This window comes from Seriola lalandi, unplaced genomic scaffold (assembly GCF_002814215.2).
Source record: "Seriola lalandi dorsalis isolate HSWRI2012SDOR001 ecotype SW California unplaced genomic scaffold, Sedor1 jcf7180002054954, whole genome shotgun sequence".
In the NCBI taxonomy this organism is placed as follows: Eukaryota; Metazoa; Chordata; class Actinopteri; order Carangiformes; family Carangidae; genus Seriola; species Seriola lalandi.
This window is the reverse complement of record NW_019525505.1, coordinates 1,208,707-1,223,529: the sequence shown is the minus strand read 5'-3', so window position 1 is coordinate 1,223,529 and position 14,823 is coordinate 1,208,707. Positions and strand designations below refer to the sequence as shown.

At 44.0% G+C, this 14,823-nt stretch overlaps 1 protein-coding gene across 2 annotated transcripts in view; it reads right to left on the bottom strand.

The window, feature by feature from the left end:
* The window catches only part of pvrl2l (PVR cell adhesion molecule related 2 like), a 285,080-nt gene that overhangs the window by 128,396 nt on the left and 141,861 nt on the right, over window positions 1-14,823 (bottom strand). The gene's annotated exons all lie outside the window — the stretch shown is intronic.

Genomic DNA, 14,823 nt, shown 5'->3' with positions numbered 1-14,823 from the left:
CACCCCCTCCTCCTGCAGCCAACCACCGGTGTTTCCATGACGATCTCAATCATTTCCTCATGCAACGCCTCACTGTTGCAGTGAGGGAGGAAATTTCCTGCCTAAATCATCTTCAATTCTGTGTCTTCATCACGGATTCTATCCGATGCTTTTCATCTCTGGCTCTATCCTCTTGCTTTTCACCAGCGAGGAAATAATCAGAGGATGGTAAAAAAAAAAAAAAAAGAAAGAAAGAAAGAAAGAGAAAGAAAGAAAAAAACCACACAGAAATGGAGAGAGAGGAAAAAGTCATTCTGACTTTTTTAACCATCTTGTTTTTGGCATTTTTCTTGCCTCATTGAGCCTCACTGTGCTCGCTCCTCTGAGACTCTCAGGATTTTAAATGGATGCTTTCTGACACAGAGCAAGCAGATGGGATGAAAACTAAAGAGCACAGACAGACGGGAAGGAGACAGAGAGAAAGAGAGAGAGAGAGGGAGAGGGAGGGGAAGAGGGTGGGTGCAGTGGGTGTGGATAAGGGAATGGATGGATAGATGATGGATAGATGAATGGAAGGAAGTTGAGATAAGAGGGAGGATTCATCCCTGCTAAGATCATTACCCCTTTTCACCTTGAAAGCTCATCTGCATTGTTTTATTTCTGCAGAAAACACATTTAAACGTACAAAACGCCCACATGGGAGTTACATCTACATGCATGAGCATACACAAACACACACACACACACACACACACACACACACACACACACACACACACACACACACACTCCGCAGACGACCCCCCTCTTCCCCACACTGCTGGCTCCATTCGCCTTTATAAAGTGTAAAGGCACAAAAATACAGCCTACACACACATTTGTGGGAGCATGTGCTCACACAAAAACACACAGGAGAAAATGAACATACAAAAGGACCTTAACTCATCTTTGACAAGTTTCTTACAAATACACACGAACGCACACAAACACACAGACCTGCACAAAGCCCACTCTGACACAACACCATAGGAATGCGAGGCCTCGTAGGGACCGAGCTCCAGCCAGGAGTTTTACTGAGTGCAGATTAACTGTACAGTTGTAAAACACAGTCGTAAAAACACACTGCAAGGCAACAAAATGGAAGAAACAGGACTGGATATTGATTTTGAGAACACGTACAAGCAGATATGAACCATCTGCGGCGAGGCCATTAACAGCTATAGTTTTAGTTTGACAGATATAAGGCCATGTTCTTTTCTATTAAGCACTCTAACCTGTTATTTAACGATGAGTGGGCTGAGTCAGCGCGCTGTGAAGTGGAGGATCCTCAGCGGTATTTGAAGAACATCTTTAAAACTCTGAAATAATCGAGGTCACTTCAAGCTTTTCAAATGTCTCACTTCAAACAAGCCAGGAGTTGTATTTACTTTCGAAGTACTTGCTCCCTCACCAGCAGGTTCTTGACGTGTTTATGCCGTCCTTCTATGACCACACAAAGTTATATTGTGATATTTCATTTCTTTGCTTGAATCGAAACTGTCGTTGCTTGTAATGAAAAGGTTTCGAGACCCTTGAGTCCTTCAGTCCTTTATGAAGTTCAGACATGAGGTTTCATCAGGAACTAGTGCTTTTATCTTCAATTTAAAGTGTTGCAGATGCCATGGTAATACCTTCCTGTGCCCACACACAGACACACACACACAGACACACACACACACACACACACACACACACAACCCAAGGTGTAATGGAATTATCTTCTCAGCTTGCAGATCTTAACATTCTTCTACCTCCTGCTGCATCATTTCGCAGGGCGGTGTGACATCCTCATGCAGTGGATAATTAGGTACGCCTCGGTAATGTGTTTCTCTTGTACGATGAGTGCTGTGACCTTAAAAAGGGTCGAGAGCCTTCGGATCACTGGGTGTCTTGTAACGCCGTCATGCTCACCGTAACTGTCTGCAAGGCGCAGTTTCACAATTACCCTTTAAATCTTGTTCCAGGTAAAAGACTGCTGTCGAGTGGTGCACGTTTTCTGTAAGTCTGATTTAATCAAACCCAGATTGCTACTTACAAAATGAGCACTTACTACCCACTGGGCCAGGAGGGTGGCCTGTGATTACACAAACAGACCTCTAATATAAAGATGGGAGGTTTGAGTCCAAATCTCTTTCCAAGGATGTGATCATATTTCCAGTTTTTTTTCTTGAAGCCAAGTTTACTTCCTTACAGTTTTTTTTTATTATTATATGGTTCATTTATTTTCTCACTACCTGATAACAAGAGAACCATAAACTTTTAAACAAAAATTCACAAGGCTCTTAACCTGCTCATTTCCTGGACGGTGTTGAGAAGCGAATGCGCTCCAAGGTCAGAGAATTACTGGAAAAGAAGTGACTCCAGTTCCTGTAATGTTTGTGCTTCTTGCCATAATTTCCCCTCTGTGTGAGGACACATGCAGAAACTGAGTATCGGTCCAGGCTGCAGTTTCCCATGGGTTCAATTTGTTAATACTTAAGCTCTCCAGAGATGAGACACTGTTTGGTATCAACATACACAACAACCTTGAAGTATTGGGTGAAGTCCCACAGTTGGAACACACTATATTCTCTTAACAAGCTCACACCACATGAGTCTTGGAAGAGACAGATACTCTTAATTTGAAAGGTTTTGGTTTGGAGTTTTAATGACATTGTCTTCACCTGCAGCCAAACCAACTGCATAAACAAGTCATGGATTTAATGAAATCCTCCACCCGTGTGCTGTGATTGACTTTTGCTCATGCTGGTTTCGAAAGAATCAAATTACCTTGATGACTAAAACAACCCCGACAGTTGTACTGTAAATTATTGGAATGATGCCAAGTCACGAGTGGGATGATGTTTTTGTATTTTATATCTCCAGAGCTCAGAGGAAACTTTCAACCTGCAGAGATGATAAAAAAAATAGCCTCTGTCAGTCGGCCGTGTCCACATAAAGAAGCATTCAATGCAAATCTGTGGTGATCCGTCACCCAGCTATGGTACTTACTCACAGCAGGTCACATTCATTCACACACACACACACACACACACAGTACACACACACCCATAACACAGTACACAGAGCCGTCAACTGGAGTTGGTTCAGTAGTTTAATGAACATTATTGATGGTGAGGCTACAGCACTGGTGGCATAATTAGTGTGATGTCTCACACCTACATGTCTGTGGCTTTATTAATTCAGTTGAGTTTCTAGCTATTATGCACATGCCTACACACACACACACACACACACACACACACACACACACATACACATACACACGTAAATGTATGAGCACCAGCACACTTGTGTCATAATCCAAAACCCCAGTAAGAGCTCTTGCCTTCACACCCTGCCTGCGCTGCATTATGCACTGAATTTGCATTGCTGTTGTGTGTGTGTTGTTTAGATATTGTGTGTGTGTGTGGGCGCGTGTGTGTGCGTACGGGCACCACTATCGTGCACTGCCAAATATATTTTTATTCTTATTCTGCTTGGCTGAATTCAGGGAACTGATTGGATCCAGACCTTGGCTGTTGATACTGATCAACAAAACCAGCTGAGTGAAAAACAGCCATCAGCCTCCCTCTCCCCTCTCTCACTCTCTCTCTGTCTCCATCCCTCTCGCCCACTCTCACTCAATCCATCTCCCTTTTCTAAGTCACCCTCCAATCCTCCATCTACCCCACCCCTTCTCCACTGCTCCTTCCCTCTTAAATGGGGCGGTTTGTGGTCAGGTGACTCATTTCTAAGCAAATCTGAACCACGGAGCAGAGGGGAGTTAAAGACAAGGGTGGAGTGAGAGAGGGAGAGAGAGAGAGAGAGAGAAGTGGGGGGTTAAAGGGGCCCGGGAGAGAAAAAAGAAAGAGGGGGAAAGAGAAAGAGAGGGAAAGCGAACGTGCCTTTGCTTATTTCAGATGGATCACTTCCATCCTTTCAAAACAGAAAAAAAAAAAAGAGTAGGGGAGAGGGAGACGACGAGGGAGGATGGGGGAGCCAGCGAGGGAGGAAAACAGCAAACCCAGTGTGGACAGGATTAAGGCCGCTCTCTAAAACCACTGCTCTTTTTGCTCCTCTCACTCACCCCCCTCTCCTCTCCTGCTCATGAATATGATCAGGAACACGAAAATGAAAAGCAAACATCAAGACAGCAATACTGCCCTCCACCCTAGATCTACATCATGCCTGTGTTATGTGATGCTGATGGGAACTGTTGATATTTCCCCACAATGACATCAAGACACATTCCTGAACAGCTTACACGCTTTGAAACACAGTTATTAAAATGTCTGATGTTTTTGTAATATTTACAGTTCACTGTGAAAAGCTTTGCAGTATGTGTTCGTCCTTCTCTGGCTGAAGGGTAAAGGTAGCCGGGTGTCATGGCCACTAGAGTCAGTCAGAGTTCAGAAAGGGAATTAGCACCGTGAAAGAATCTCTTTCACAAACCTTACTATAAAATGATTCTCATCATCTCATGTCAGGATGAACTTAAGTAAATGAGAGATCAACATAAGTCCCCATGGAAACTACTACACAGCAACTAATCTAATGAACTCCACAACACTAAAGGTAAAAACATAAAAGTCATCCAACTGTAAATAATATAGTTTACAGACTTAGACTGTTTTGTTGGACTGTATTGTATCTACTATGGACACTACCTTTTTGTTTCCATAGTGGATGAGGATTTAGCCGTAAACTGATTGCAAGCTACTTCAATTCAAGCTTTCACTTCACATTTTCTGCATCTTCAAGCCCACTGCTACCTACCACCAAGAACAGTCATTTGCTTCAAGATAGTGTTTGGAGTGTTGTCACCAATTTGGCACTGGGTCTGATGTGGCAGGGAATTTTCTTTAGAGCACAGCCGTACATAATAATATTCTGTGTGCTGCGGGAAGAAATTGGGGGGTTGTTGGAAATGTTGAATAAAAAGCAGTTTTGCCTGGTGTCCGTATTCCTGTCGCCTGGGAGAACTCATTAGAAATAAATGAAGACACACTCCTGATGTTATTTTTATCAATATTTTAGCATTAACAGATACACACCCACCTGCTTACAGTAGCTTTTAACCTCCAGCTGGTTTTTGTGGTCAGCGGGGACAACTCCAGACTGATATAAACTGCTTCTGAACAAACTGGGAGACGTGGACGGCGATTTAGAGTTCTGGAACCAGCCCACTTTCGATCCTCTCCTGCTCTCCTCCCCCTCTCCTGTCGATCACGCCTTCATCTGCTGCTTACTGTCTCCTTCTCTTACCTGCCTAAAGGTCTAACCTTTCCTCTCTGCCTCCCTGAAACGTCTGACCTTCCACCCCTCCTCCCCCTCCTGCCTCTCTCTGCATTGATCAGTCTGCAGTGGATTAGCTGCAGATTGTGATAGCAGTCTGACCCTGACTGGCCCTGAACAAGCCCTGCCGGCTAATTGAAAGACATCGCACTAGTCTGCAGGATTAGAGGCTGCTCTGTCTGGCCCATTATTACACACATGCACACACACAAATAAACACACAGACACACAAATAGAGCGAGATGGGCGGTTTATTGAGGTTTTCGGATGTGTCGGGCCAGAAGGGAATAGCTCGCAGTAGCAACACAGAGAGGAATGAGAAATGTGCCTAAGCCCTCAACACAAATTGGATGTTTTGTGTGTGTTTGTGTGCATGTGTTTGCCTCTGTAGAGCTCTGCTTACGTAAGTACTTGTGATTGTCAGCATGTATTTGTGAGTGTGTAGCTGTACCTGTGTGTGGGAATGAACTCCATTAAAAAAACAAGGGGGGAGGGGGGTCTTTAACATTGAAATGGAAAGTAGTAGCAGAAGAGCAGAGGTAAAGCTTCAGATGCAAGTTGCACGACGTACATCTGACCCTGTGAGTGCAGTGAAGAGTGAGCCTGTGCATGGGTCCAATGCTGAATGAGCAGCAGGATAAATCTGGGTCTAGAAGCCAATATGAGACGTATAGGTTTGTGCACTTAAATCGCAGGATGGCAATTTGTGCATCTGTACCACATAATAAAACCACAGAATTATGTAGAGAGCGCACAGACCATATTGGATGTATGTAATGTGCAGCATACAGTGTAGCATACTGTGTATGTGCATTGAATTATTACATGTAATTCTGCCTGGAGCCAGACAGCTGAAGAAGTTCAAACTTGGTAGTCTGATTCAGAAAAACCACAACTACTGAAGAGCTGGAGAGAAGCCCGGGGGAGGGGGATACAGTACACGACGAGTCCGTGTGTAAGCGCGTGCTCGCTGGCGTGTTCGCGGGTCACCCACATGCTGCCTCTTCCCTGATTGAAACCAGCAGTGGCCCGGCTCGGCTCAGCTCTTTCAATGAGCTCACCCTTCTCTTCCGACTGGAGTATTAAAAGGGAAAATCTTGAATTCCTGACTGCATCAACCCACAGAGGCCCCAGACGTAAAATATTTAGGCACGCAACGTAGAGAAACAAGTACCTCTCTTTAAAATATTTAGACTATATACCACGCTACACTCAACCCCCTCAATCCTGCTGCTCCTATTCCAACTCTGCTGGCTGTGTATCAATAATGCATCCTGTTTCAACAAGATGGATAAATTTCATAGCAGAGGCCGGGGTTTGGTTGATGGAAAGTTGAATACGCCACAGACCAGTTTGGTTATTTTCTAGATTGGAAGTCGCAGCGGGTGAACTTTCCGCAGGCCTTTAAACACTGAGGCTGGATCCCAGACTGATAATTGATTGATAAGACTTTTTAACCGACAAAGACTCCCAGTGGTCAAGCCAGAGCTCAGATTGAAATACTGTAACAGCAAGAAAAGAACCTTATCAATGCCTCACTTTGAGTTTCAAAAGTGGTCATTAACTGCCAGCAGGATCACGCTACAATCAAACAAAAACTCCAAAAACACTATGTTGAGATAATACAGACCTCTCTTCTTCAAGACTGACAGCTGACATCAGAAAGATCTTTCATATTTCTTTATGTGCTTTAATATAAAGAAGATTGACATTATCAGTTTTTCCTCTATCTGATCTAGACCTTTACTTGATCTCAGCTGGTGGTGGGTTTTTCATGGCTACTCTTTAAGTGGAAAAAATAGCCCTTGATGAACAAATTATGAACGCCACATGTAAAATCTCCAGGAGAGGAGGTGCTGATTCTGTGTCTGCTTGTTAATAAAGTCCTCTGTTCTTTAGGTCTTGCCGCATTTCAGTTTAGTTCTTTGTCTCGGGGACTGCAAGTGTCTTGAAGGACAAAGAAGGGACCACCACCGACTGAGAGTGTAACACCAACATTTGGCTCGCGTCCCAGAACATAATCTAGCAATAAGACTTGGTAGAAATAACCACTTTTTATTCTCTGCAGCCGGCACCCTCCTCATTCCGCTGTTTTCACCTCTTGAACCCTATTTTTGTTCATTTTCAGTTAATCAAAGGCCTAATCCCCACTATTAATTCTGCTAATTCGTTCCTGTACCACACAACCACTTTCCCAAATTTACAGCTATTACGCTTTACGGAAGCATTTTGTATTTTAAGCTAATTATAGGCCTAATGCTAATTAGGTGTCATTTATATATACCTACCAAACAGAACAGGATATTTCCCTAAATATCCACCTACTTCACTCGACATCAATTTGCTCTCCTTTACTTATAGAGTTCAACCTACTTTTCCTGCTTATTCACAGCAGCAGTTAAACTTTTTGCTGCAAGTACAGAACTGGAACCATCTCTGTATTGGTGGTATGAATCTAGTGTGCAAGACGTTACTGCACAGCTTGTGCATTTAGAAAGGATAGGATATGTCTTACCAGGCAGACTCTCACAGTTGAATCCCTTATTTTATACCATACATGTAGAAGTTTCTAAGTTGCAACTCATGTTTAAACACTGTGTCTTTTTCTACTTACTGAGTAAATGAGTGAGGGAAAGGTCGGGGGCAGGGGAACAGGAGAGGTTTAGGGAATGAGGAAATCTAAGAGGGAGGATAAAGGTAGAAAAGGAGTTATGTTTCCACTCTCTACACATTTTTTTGTCAATTTCATTGAGTGGAATTATTGAATTATTTGGTCACTTATCTGCTTATTTAGTTTTTTTATTTCTCCTTTGTTTTTCAATAGTTTATCTTGGATAATGTTCAAATCCCAAGGACTATGAAAATGAGCACTGGTACAACAGTTTACTGTGCGTTTAACTTTCTTTGGCTCAATAAAACATACTGGAAGACAATGTTGCACAGCTTGTGCCAAACTGTACATCCTCTTAAACAGACAAACACCAAAGGTCAGCAGCGACTGGAAGATGGAAAAACTATGAGACTCACTTTTGACATTTTAGTATTTTAGCACTGACACCACATGTAGTGAGGGAGTGGAGATACAGCATCTTGTACAGGCCACACGGCTGCTGGTACACTCACAGGCTGATGATGGGACTGAACTGCTGACCTTTCAAGAATGAGACCCCCCCACCCCCACCCATCAGGCCACCCTGCTGCCCTAAACACACATCCACCCTTCTCCCTCTGCTGGTGTCTCACAGTGCATTTTGAAGGACATGTTACTTGAACATGAAACAGTAAATCATGTAATATTAAAGTCATGCCAGACAGACAGAACGAATCTGCACTGTCACAGCTACAGTTCACTCAGACAGTACAGACTTCCAGCTGCTTCTCCTGCTTGTTAGAGGAGTGAAGTCATGCTTATTCTCATTTTGATTCAATACACAAAAGGGATGCGTTCAAGGAGCAGTCTGCCCCATAATAAGAATAAGCATCACTAACATTTTAATTGCTAGCATGTGGGATAGTCCACTCCCACCCATTCGTAAAAACACCAGCTCTCCGCTGAGCTGCTGCCTTGCATCGGGCGGGTAATTAGTCTCTGTGTTACATGTCATTTTTTTGAAGTGAAAACTGGAAGGGACACAGCGGATAATTGCTTACTTAAGCGTTATAATTTACCAATTCTCTCACTGTTTTCTCTCTGGTCTCCTTCAGCATGTGATTTCCTGCATTTCCCAGAGTGCTTTTCAACAACCCACACACACTCACACTCACGGGATATGAACTCGTAGCAATCGGCGAATTAGCGATGGCATGATAAGAAGCAAGAAAGTGGCTGTTTGAAAATGAGAAAATAGAAGTTGCCCAGTCCTCAAACCGATGCCTGTGGTTGCTCTGCAGGAATGTTTAAACAAAGCTGCAATAAGTGGAGGATCGTGCATCTGTGCATCTTTTACAAGACATTTCCTCTGTATCATTATAAAGAAGAAAATATCATGGGTGTTTAAATCTGAGGAGGGGACACCTGCATATGGTGCTTTACCTGAACACTGAATGTCTGGTCTGTTATCTGCAATTTACAACACTGTATAATTACGTCTCTAGCCTAATTATAAATGTGCACCAGCGGAAATGTTACAGCTTTCTTTCTTTCTCTCTTTCAGCGGCTGCAGTAATCTGTCGACTGGAAGGTCATCCTGCTGGGAGATAGATAGAGAAATAGACTGAAGCTACTGTTGGTGGGCACCTGGTGATGCAGGAGTGGGATATAAGCCCCCCCACCTCAAATCTCTCTATGTGGTAAGCTTCACACACCTCCGCCCCAATGTATGTATGTGTGTACACGCGTGTTTGTGTATTCCCTCCAGGTCTGTGTGTGTGATAAGCCGTAGCCTGGAGGCTCTCTCCTCAGCTCTTATCTCTCTGACAGACGTTACCCCTGCGTGGCCACGGCCCCAACAGTCACACCGAGGGGGCAACAGTGGAGTTCTTTCTGTGATTTCTGGAAGTTTCTATCAGATTTCTTCAGCTTTGTTTCTGATTGTCAGAGAGACATTTTTTTTTCTTCCCCCCCTCCCTGTGCTGGTTTCCATTTTTGGGGGATAAATTTCACTGGGACATCACTTGGCTGCGGAGATGAAACTCATCTGGATGAAATCATTCCCAGTGTCTCTGCCAAGATTTGGATTCACCCAAGCTGTCACAGTAACAGAGCTGATAGGGGATCAGTAATTATGTAGATCGAAACTCACAATGAAGTTAAAAAGGATTTATCATTGAAAGTATTCAACACTCAAAATTTTAACTCAACCTATTAAAATAATCAATCTAAAACGGAAACATAGAAACTTTCATTGTGTCAAAATGACAAACATGTGATTATTAGTATTGATCGCCCATAAAAACAGCAGCTCCTCCCCCGTCTGTATCCTGCTGGATTTAATTGACTTATTTTGAAGAATTTACATCTGTGACACTTTCGAGCCTCCTCTCTCTCTCTGTATCTCACTACAACATCCTATTTAACCACAATTGTGAAAACGAGACACAACTGAAATGCCACTTCCTTGTTAAGTCTTTTCATCATTTTTAAACACATCTAATATGGAGCCACACCATCTTAACAACCACATGCAGACACGCCATGCTGCGCTGTGCTGCAGCTATGATTACGCTGTTTGTTTTAGCGGCACTGGAGGAACCAGCCTCCTCTGAAAGCCAAAAAAGCTTTGATAAATCACAGCTGCGTGTGTGCAGGCTGAGCACAGGTAGTAATAATAATAGTAAAAATAATAATAATAAAGCAACAACAAAGAAACAGCAAGACTTCCGAGTTTTGAACTTCCTCTGCAGATTAAGTAAAGCAAAAATATTCATGATTATTCAGATATGAAGTACAACCGCACGTTGTCCTCTCAGGGGATTCTTGGTCAGTTTTGTTGGACGTCTGTTGTGTCTGCTGCATGATGGGATTAATATCCGAATAAAGAAGGGAAATCTCCATCAAATAGATCCAAACTTCACGCCCACACGTCTATAAGATGGAGGGCATGTCGTTCCCCTTCCCTGCAATTTGCTCCATCAGATGCTGCAGTTTTGTGGTCTGGGGCTCAAACTAGAGGAAACTAAATCGTCTCCATCAGGACGTGAAGATTAGATGGGATCTGAGTAGTAGTCTAAACAGGCAGCCATTTCCTGTCTGTTACTGTAGCAACACGTCATATATACACGAAACCCCAAAGAGCGGCGGAGACATGGTAGCTACAGGTTTATGCCTGTACTCTACATGTGTGTGAGAGAGACATTGAGTAGAGAGGACAGCGAGCCAGAATTACATATGGGTGACTCAACCTGTATTTATGTTGCAGAGTAGGAACGCTCCTGTGACTGATTACTTCATATATGAACCAAGACGCGACATAAGTTCACCACTGTGTTCTGATTATTCTGATCGGCTTTGTATCGCTGAGGTCGAGAAGCGAACATAATAAAAAAAACTGAAGCAAGGAAATTCCTACACAAGCGATGAGCAACATCCTACGTAACAAATCATACACAACAATGTGTCCTGGAGTACAAACATGACGGACAACAGGGAGACAAAGGAGACAAGCGAGGAACAGGAAAACAGCAAGACTTCCATTATTTGTGTAAATCAGGACACCAAATCATAATCTGCTCTTTTCCTGCTGTTTTAATGTAATGTATTATTTGTTAATGCAGTGGCTTAAACAGTGATATCCCAGCATTTATCTTCCACTTTTCACAGCTGAAACAATTACTCAATGACTCGACTGAAAATTAATTGGCAACAATTTTGATAATCATCTGGTTTTCTTTGTCTTCTGTGATAGAAAAGCAACTATCTTTAGGTTTTAGAAAAACAAGCTGGGAAACATGGGATGTAATTTTTTTTTTTACATTACATTCTAAAGATTAGATTAATCAAGAAAATATTCAGCAGATTAACTGATAGGGGAAATAACCAAGTCTTCTATCAGGATATTTTTGACTGTAATATGAGTTAAATTTAAATCATCTTTAAAATATATGACCCTGTTGCAATTATTCCACTACTCCACAGCCCCGTCTGTGTGTATCTGCATACAGTATGTGTGTTTCATTTAGCCTGTGCAGAGCTTAGCTGGAGGTTTATGTCCGAAAGAGTCAGTGCCAGCGTTCTCCCCCATGGCTAGATCATCTGATTATTTTATGCACAGAGCTGCATGGTCCAATTTGTTTGTGTGTGCATGTGTGAAACACTGTGTGTATATTTGTGTTTGTGTGAGTGCGTGTGTGTGTGTGTGTAAGTGAAGCAAAGTGAGTATGTGTGTTTCCAGTGGACAGCTATCTGGCTTGCTGCAGGCAATCCAGGAAATGCTTCTCCACTGGTCCCCTCAGATGTGACTGTGTATATGAGTGTGTAAAAGAGTGGGTGTTTGTGTGTGTGTGTGTGTGTGTGTGTGTGTGTGTGTGTATCTGAACGGCAACAACCGCCCCCAGCCCAGTGCCAGCTGGACTCCCCATGAAAGGACTGGATGTATGAGGGGTGGATGGAGTGATGGGTGGAGGGGTAGAGGACAGACGGGGTCACAGCCTCCTGCCAGCTCGCTCTTTCAAACTGGACCAGAAGTCATCAGAGTTTTTAGAGGAGTTTCCTGCCTCTATCCATCCTGCTGTTGTCGCTGTTTGCGCCTCTCCATCTCTCTCTCCACCCCCAACACTTTATCTCAGTTTTCAGCCCTTCTGCAATCTCTGTCTTTTTTTTTTCTGCTGCCCCTTCCCTCATATCCCCTCACATCCTCCACTCCAATCCTTCTCCTCTGCCAACATCCTTTCCTGCTCTCTCTCTCTGTGCACGGTGCGCTGGGCAGATCCAGCTGGCGCCGTGGCAACTAAGCAAGTCATGCATAGCTGGCATCATGTGCATGTTAATGGAAGGGACTTCAGGGTGGGGTTGTGGGGTGTTTGTGTGTGTAGTGGTAAGGGTGGGGGGGTGCTGTACACATTTCACTCTAGTCAGCAAAACACATGCAAAAATCTCCTGCTGTCTTACAGTGGTGTTTCCTTCTGAGAGCTCACTGAACATGGGAGAGAAATGGACTCTGTGTTTATTAGGTCTCTCAAAATGCCTCCAAGTGCCATCATGCTCTTCTTCATACCCATCCTCCTCTTCCTCTCTCCCCACTTGCCTACTCTCCTCATCCCACTCCACTTTCCCCTAACACTCGTCTTCCTTCTGTCTCACCTCTCTTTCTTTTACTCATGCATCCCCACACCTCCTCCTCCTCCTCCTGCAGCTCCTCCTCCTCTAAGTCGTGGCCCCGGTGGAGGCTGAGGGGAGGATCATGACACGTGATGGCTGCTTGACGGCAGCAGAAAAGCCAGACAGCATGGTGCTTTCATCTCCCATTTAACAGAACAGAGAGGAGCCGTTAACAGTTCTCAGCAGGGAAATTAGCAGAGTGTGTTGGGCCCGTGTACACAAAGTGCTCGGGTATTAACTGTTACATTATTGAGAGCAGGAGCCTTCCACGCCTGACAGTTTAGATCTCACGCTGAGAGACTGGAACTGGTTTCTATCACTACGTTTAGTGACAAGTGGTTTAGTCAATGGCTTTTCTTTTAGAAACAAAAATGTCCTCTGAACAAAAGCAGGATCACTCTGATCCAAGGACACTGTGTCTTTTGGGAAGTGAGTTCAGGTGAGACACCGAGCCATTTTTGCAGCAGTGAAACTTACGTACCCTTTTCCCACCAAAATTAGCAGTAATCAGCAGGTTCTTTAAACGCAGTTAAACTTTCCACTGCCAGCCGAGTTTGTCTTTCTGTTCGGACTGAGGTCACACACAACTGCAAGGAGTGATGTCATCACACGCACTTAAAGAGCACACACAGAGTGTGCTGCTAGCCGCCGTGCAGACTGGTAAAACAGATCTGTCACGTCTCATGCTCAGGTTGGAGTTCCTGTCAGTGTCAAAGCCTCGTTCAGTGGCTGCCTTATTACAGGGCTGCAGCTTCACCCTCAGAGGAAGGCGTAGCTGTGGTGTTTCTGGGTTAAGCAGCACCGTGCTGGACAGGTGACAGGCGTCAAGACTGACAGATGTTACAGCAGAAAAAGGAGGCGAAAATTAGCTTGGCTGCACCAAGGCTTGCATTTTGACAGAAGGCAACTGCGCTGACCTTTGACCCCGCCTACCTGCTTTGTAGAAGGTTTCAGCCGGGGCCAGCCCATAATGGTCTCCTTCCTCAGCCAAAGCTGTGTCTTTAATTGGCTCAATATATTCATGGTACTGCAGGTGACCACAGACAAAGCAGCATTTTGAAATGTATTGTTGTGTTCAGCTCCCAGCGCTGTCTTAGCAGGGGGAGCTTTCCAGGAGTGGTTGAACCACCGGGAGCTGTTAACCAGCCGTATGAAATGCAAGGCACCGAGGTGATATAGTTAAACACAGAGAGAGAGAACGTTTTCACTGCTATTCTGTCAATGGAATATTTTTTAAATATGAAATGCAAAGAAACGCAAAGAAGTAAAACACAATTATTACACATATGACAAACAAATGGAATATTTCACACCGGAAGCATGACACAAAACGTCAAGTCGGTTCAGCGGCTTGTGTTTCAGGTAGCGGCTCCTCTGCTGAACTCACCTGGTGAGCAAGATAATCATTTTCTGCAACAGGCTTAGACGGAGAGGCAGCACCGTGTTTTCTGGTCAGAAGGCACATGATTAATTCATCATGTGTTCATTGGTTAAACTGCTGGAGTGCTGTAATTAGTAACTAACCTACTATGTCAGATGGAATGAATCATTAAAACCTTGTATGTGATAATTTTCCCAAAGGTGAATCAAAGGATCCGGTCGTGTGGTGAGTCAGTACCAGTGGCAGACCGGCCATCTGGAGCGTTGGGAGTTTTCCTGCTGGGTTTCTTTAGAACTGGGCCAACGCAAAAGAAAAGGAATCTAAATAGTCATGGTTCTGATGCCTGGCTCGGGGGAGTCAGCCGGTGGCCCAGTTCATTCTGGGGCGGGGG